We start from the raw sequence: 7,172 nt of genomic DNA, 5'->3' as shown, positions 1-7,172 counted from the left end.
CTCCCTCTAAAAATGCCTACCTAAACCCTTCCACATCGGAAGATGCCAATCTAGCCCCCTTCAGCTGATGCCTACCAACACCCACCTCATAAGATTATCTATCCATACCTTCCTCGGAAGAGGTGTTTCTACCCCCTCAGAAGATGTGTATCTGCCCCCATCCTTGGAAAATGTCTATCTACCCCCCTCAGAAGCTGTCTCTCTACCCCCCCTTGGAAGACGTCTACCCCCTTCAGAAGATTATCTACCCAGCCCAGGCGGAAAATATCTGTATCCCTCCACTAGGAAGGTGACTATCAACCAACACCTCAGAAGATGTCTATCTACCCCACCCACAGATATCTACACCCACTGGAAGATACCTATCCCCACCTCAGAAGATGTCTATCCCCCAGGCGGATGTCTATAACTCACCTCATGAAAGATGCCTGTCTATCAACCCCCTCCTCTCAGAATATGTCTGACTACCTACCCCACCCCTGTTAAGATTTCCATCTAGCCCCTCCTCTCAGAGAACATTTATCCTAGACTCAGAAGATTTCTACAGCCTCCCTTCATTTGGAATGTGTCTACTGCCCATTCTGAATATGTTTGTCTACCTCCAAATTCTAGGAAGATGTCTGTATGTCTGTCTACCTCACAAACTCGGGACAAGTCTATCTATCCCCGCTATGGAAGAAATCTATCTAACCCCCTCTCGGAATATGTCTATCTACCCTCCTTGCCAAAGACATCTACACCCCATCTTCGAGGAGCTCTATCCCCCCATCATGAAAGATGCCTGTTTATCTACCCGAACCCATCAGAAGATGTAAGTGTACATACCATCACTTCCCACAGAAGATGTCTGTCTACTTACCGAAATTTCTTGGAAGATGTCTGTCTACCGACCCCCCCCCCCCCCAACCTTTGAAGATGTCTGACAACTCACCTCCCCCCATGGAAGAATACTATCTCCCCCCTCCCAGAAGATGTCAATCTACTCTCCCCCTCGAAAATATCTCCCCCCCCCCCGGAAAATGTCTACCTCCCTCTCAAAGGATATCTGTTTACCTATTTGGCCCCAATCGAAAAATGTCTCCCCCCTTGGAAACTGTCGGTCTACCAATCCTCCCCCTTGAAGACGTCTGACTAAGAAACAACCACTCAGAAGATGACTGTCTAACTACCCCTCCTTGGAATTGTTTGTCTACCATTATCACCACAGAAAATGTCTCCCCCCCCTCTTGGAGGATGTCTGTCTACCTACCACCCTTCAGAAGATGTCTGACCATGTACCCTGCTTTGGAATATGTCTGTCTACCTACCCCTCGCGGAAGATGTGTGTCTTCCTACCTCCCCACAGAAGATGTAGGTAAACAGATATCTTTCAAGAGGGAGTAGGTACACAGACATCTTGCAAGGGAGTGGTATGTAGACAGAAATTACCAAGGGGTGGGGAATAATTAGACAGACTTCTTCCGAGGGGGGGGGGGGGTAGGTATACATACATTTACTGAGTGTTCGTAGGTAGACAATCTTCTGAGGGGGTAGGCACAAAGGCACCTTTCGAGGGGGTTGGTAGACAGACATCTCCCATTGGTGGATTGGTAGACAGCCATCTTCTGAGGGGCGTACGTAGACAGACATCATCTAGAGGGGTAAGTAGACCAACATCTTCCAAGGGGGGTAGGTAGACAGACATCTTCTGAGGGTGTAGGAAGACAGACATCCTCGGAGGATGGGGGCAGGGGGTAGGTAGATAGACATCATCTGTGGAGGTGTGGATAAACAGACATCTTCTGAGGGGTAGGTAGACAGACATTTACCGAGTTGTGTTGTAGGTAGACACATATCTCCCAAAGGGGGGGGGGAGAGATAGGTAGACAGAGACTTTCCTGGTGGGTGGTTTGAGAATCTCCTGAAGGGGGGTTGGTAAACAGACTTCTTCTTAAGGGGGTAGGTACACAGACATCTACTGTTGGTGCGGGACAAATAGACATAATTCTTCTGAGGCTGGGGATGATAGACATCTTCCGAAGGAGGGCACGTAGACAGACATTTTCCAAGTTGGGCAGACTGACAGACATCTTCCGGGGAGTAGAAAGACATAGATGTTCCAAGGGTGGTAGGTAGACAGACATCTTCTGTGGGGGAGTAGATTGCCAGACATCATCTTAGTTTGGGTATGTAGACAGACATCTTCCAAGGGGAGGGAGTATATAGGAAGATACCTTCTGAGGGGGATGATAGACATCTTATGGGAGTAGGTAAACAGACATAGTTGATAGACATATACATTCAGAGGGGGTAGTTAGACAGACATCTTCTGAGTGGTGGAAAATAGACCACTTCCAAGGGGGAGGTAGGCATCTTCCTAAGTGAGCGGGCAGGTTGCCTGACATCTTCCATGGGGTAGGTAGCCAATCATCTTCCAAAGATGGGTTGGGTAGGCAGATATATTCAATGGGGGGTAGGTAGACAGACATCTTCTGAGATGGTAGTAGATAGACATTTCTGAGTTGGGGTAGAAAGGCATTGTCCAAAGTGGGTAGATAGGAATCTTCCGTGTGTGGATGGGGTAGGTAGACAGACATTTTCTGAAAGGGGTGCATCTTCTGTACGGGGGTAGGTAGACAATCATCTTCTGAGGGGAAGATGGGTACAGAGACATTTTACTGGGGGTAGGTAGACAGACATCTTCAAGGGGGTAGGTAGACAGACAACTGGGGGGGGGGGGTTGTTAGACAGACATGTTCTGAGGGGTTTTTAAGTAGACAGACATCTTCTGAGCAGGGGTAGTAGACATACAGCTTCAGAGGATGAGGGATATGTAGACAGATATCTTCTAAGGTAGCTTAGGTAGAGAGACAATTAGTGAGGGGGTAGGTAGACAGAAATAATCTGAGGGGTGTAGTTAGACAAGTATTTTCTGAGGCTAGGTGTATGTAGACAGACATTGTCCATGGGGATAGTTAGACACACCTTCTGAGGTATGGGGAGTAGGAAGACTGACATTTCCTGAGGATGGTAGGTAGGGTGTCACTTTCGAAGGGGGGGGGGGGGGTAGTGAGAGAGACTTCATAAGAGGTGGGGGATGTTGGTAGATAGACATGTTCTGAGGGAGGTAGGTAGATAGACATGTTCAGAGGGAGGGGTGGTAGAGAGCAATATTCCGAATGAGTGTAGGTAGACATACATATTCCGAGGGGTGGTTGGTAGGCAGACATCTTTTGAGGTGGGGTAGGTAGGCAGTCGTTTTCTGAATTTGGGTCCGTTGACAGACATCTTCCAAGAGAAGTGGGTATGAAGGCAGATATCTTCGTGGGGGGGAGCTAGGTAGCCAGACGTCTTCCGAGGGTGTTGGGTATGTAGGCATACATCTTCAAGGGCAGTTGGTAGACCGATATTTTCCAATGGGGGTAGGTAGACACACATACTACGAGTGGTAGTAGGTAAACACATCTTCCATGGGGTAGGTAGACAAACATCTTCCGAGGTGGGGTTGGTAGACATTCATTATCTGGGGTGTAGGTAGACTAACATTTTCGAGAGGGGTAGGACAGATATCTTCTGAGGGTGGTGTATTGGACAGACATCTTCCGAGGGGGTGTAGATAGACAACTTATGTAGGTGGTGGACAGACAACTGCTGACTGGGAGGGGGGGGGGGGGTATGTAGACATGTTCCAAGGGTACGGTAGATAGATATACTACTTCTGAGGGGGGTGGTAGGTAGACAGACATCTTCTGAGAGGGGGCTGGAAGACAGATATTTTCCGTGAGGTGTTATAGGTAGACAGAAATCTTCCAAGGGGGGGTAGGTCGACTGACATTTTCTGAGGGGGCAGGTAGACAGACAACTTCTGGGGGGTAGATAGACATACATGTTCAGTTTGTGTGCATAAACAGAGACCTTCTGAGGTGGGTTAGGTTAACAGCTATCTTATTAGTTTTGGCATGTAGAGGGAAGAGTATTGGTAGACAGGTATCTTCCGAGGGGGGTATGTAGACTGACATTGTCTAAGGGAGTTAGGTAGACATACACATTCCACAGGCAGATAGATAGACAGACATCTTCTGAGGGGGGTTAGGTAGCCATACATCTTCCGACAGGAGAGTTGGTGGACAGACACCTTCTAAGGATGGGGGGTAGGTAGACAGATATTTTCCAAGCGAGATTTAGGTAGACAGGCATTTTCCAAGGAGGGGTAGGTAGACAAACATCTTCCGAGGATGGTTGAGGTAGGAAGACAGACAGTGTGGGGTAGGTAGACAAACATCTTATTAGAGGGTGTATGTAGACAGACAGTATCCGAGGGCAGGTTGTAGGTAGACAGATATCTTACAGGGGGTGGGGTAGGTAGGCACGTATTTTCCAAGGCTGAGAGTATGTAGATAGACATAGTCCCGGTGGGCAATTAGACCGATATCTCCTGAGGGAGGGTAGGTACACAGACATCTTCAGAGTGGGAGGACAGGTAGACAGACACCTTCTAAGAGTGGGATGATAGACATCTTTCCAACTGGGAAAGATAGACATTTTACGAGGGGGGGAGTAGACATACATCCTCCATGAGGTGGTAGACACACATATTATGAGGGGGGGGGGGGTAGGTAGAAAGATTTCTTATAAGGTGGGGTAGGTTGGTAGACATCTTCTGAGGTTGAGTATGTAGGCACCAAGGGTAGAGGATATGAAGACATATATCTTCCGAGGGGGGGGGGGGGGCAAGGTAGACAGAAATTCTCTAACAGAGGGATGATAGACTTCTTCCGAGGGGGGTAGGTATGCAGACATCGTATGAGGGGGTGTAGGAAGACATACATATACCAAGGCAGGGTAGGTAGACAAAAATCTTCTGAGGGGGGTTGGAAGATAGACCTCTTCTGAGGGGCGAATGGAATACATACATCTTCCGAGGGGGGTAGGAAGACAAAGTCCTCCAGGGGGGGGGGGGGGAGATGAACAGACATCCACCAAGGGGGTTAGATGGATGGTCATCTTCTGTTGTAGTGGGAGGGGGCAGGTAGGCTTCCATCTTCTGGGTGGTCAGTAGACAATCATCTTCTGAGTTGTGGTTCAGTAGGCAATCATGTTCAGAGGGGGGTAGGTAGACAGACATCTTCCGAGGTGGGATGATAGACATCTTCCAAAGGGGTGGAAAGTAGACAGGCATTTTACAAAGTGGGGTGCAGGTGGACTGACATCTCCCATGCATTAGGTGGAAAATCATATTCCGAGGTCGGGTTCGATATACAGACATATTCCGAGGGAGGTGGTAGGTAGACAGCCATCTTCCGAGTGGGGATAGGTAGACATACTTTTCCCGAGAGGGGGCTTGGGTAGACAGGCATTTACCGAGGGGGTGGGGGTAGGTAGATAGACATCTTCTGAAGGGGGGTAGGTAGACAGACATCTCCCGAGGAGGGGTGGTAGACATACAACTTTCGAGGGGCGGTAGGTAGACAGACATTTTCTGTTGGAGGGGTTGATTGACAGGCATCTTTCAGAAGTGAGGGGGTGCAGGTAGACTGAAATCTTCCGGGGGTAGGTAGACAATCATCTTCTGAGGGGGTGTTGGGTAGACAGATATCCTCCGGGTTTTGGTAGACATAAATATTCCAAGGTGGGCAGGTAGACAGACATTTTCTGAGGGAGGGCCAGGTTGACAGACATCTTCAAATGGTGGGTTGGTAGACACACAACTTATGAGTGGGGGCGTAGGTAGAGAGACATGTCCGGAGGTGGGGTAGGTAGACATACATGTTCCGAGGGGAGTGGTGGCTAGTCATACATATTCCGAGTGTGTGTTTATGTGGGCAGACATCTTCCAAGAGGGGCTAGGTAGACAAACATCTTCCAAGCGGGGGGGGGGGGGGGGGGGGTAAGTAGACAGACATCTTCCATGTGGGGTATGTAGACAGACATATTCTGACAGGGTGAGGCAGGCATATACCGTGGTTCGGTAGATAGACAGGCATCTTCGAGAGGGGGTGCTAGGTAGACATACACCTTCCGAGGGTAGTGGTAGGAAGTCATACATCTTCCAAAGCGGTTTTTTTCGGTTGTCAAATGTCTTCCAAGAGGGGGGTCTGCACACATACATCCTCCAGGGATGGGAGGAGGGTTTGACAGAGATCTTCGGAGGTGGGGTTGTCAGTTACACATCTTTTGAAGTGGGTGTAGGTAGGCAGACACCTTCTAAATGGCGGGTACCTAGGAAGATAGGCAGACATCTTCGGGGGGGGGGGGGGGGGAGGTAGGTAGACAGACAGTTTCTGATTGTGAGAATGGTGGTGGTGGTGGTTAGTGTTTAATGTCTCGTCAACAACGAGGTCATTAGAGAGCGGAGCGCAAGCTCGGGTTAGGGAAGGATTGGGAAAGAAATTGGCCATGCCCTTTCAGAGGAACCATCCCGGCATTTGCCTGAAACGATTTAGGGTAATCACGAAAAACCTAAATCAGGATGGCCGGAGACGGGATTGAACCGTCGTCCTCCCGAATGCGAGTCCAGTGTGCTAACCACTGTACCACCTCTCTCGATGTGTGAGAATGGTAGACAGACAGATAGTGTGGGAGATCAGAGACAGTCATATTCTGAGGGTGGGGTATGTAGACAGCCATCTTCTGAGGGGGTAGATAAGAGTCTTCTGAAGGTGATGGAGAGATAGTCATCTTCCAAGTGCAGGTAGATAGGAATCTTCTGAGTTGGGGTAGCTTCCGAGCTAGGCGATAGATAGGCATCTTCACAGGGGGGGATGTTAGATTGGCATGTTATGGGGTGGGGGGGGGGGCGAGTAGACAAACATCACCCGATAGGTGGTATGTATAGAGACATCTTCCATGGAGTAGAAGGTAGGCAGACATCTTCTGAAGGGTGGGGTAGGGAGACAGACATCATCAGAGCAGTAGTAGGTAGACAGACATTTTCCGAAGGGGGTGTATGTAGACAAATATTTTCTTAGATGGAGGGTAGCTGGGCAGACATCTTCCAAGGGGTGGGGAGGGGGTAGGTAGACAGGCCTCTTCCAAAGGTGTGTAGGTAGACAGACATCTTCCAAGAAGGGGTATGTAGGCAAACATCTTCTGAAGGGTGGGTTAGGGAGACAGGCATCATCCACGTGCGGAGTAGGTAGAGAGTGATCTTCTGAGGGGGGTGGGGGATGTAGATAGAAAGACATATTTTGAGA

Source organism: Schistocerca gregaria, unplaced genomic scaffold (assembly GCF_023897955.1).
Source record: "Schistocerca gregaria isolate iqSchGreg1 unplaced genomic scaffold, iqSchGreg1.2 ptg000301l, whole genome shotgun sequence".
NCBI classification, from domain to species: Eukaryota; Metazoa; Arthropoda; class Insecta; order Orthoptera; family Acrididae; genus Schistocerca; species Schistocerca gregaria.
The sequence above is the reverse complement of the archived record's forward strand: the minus strand, read 5'-3'. Positions refer to the sequence as shown.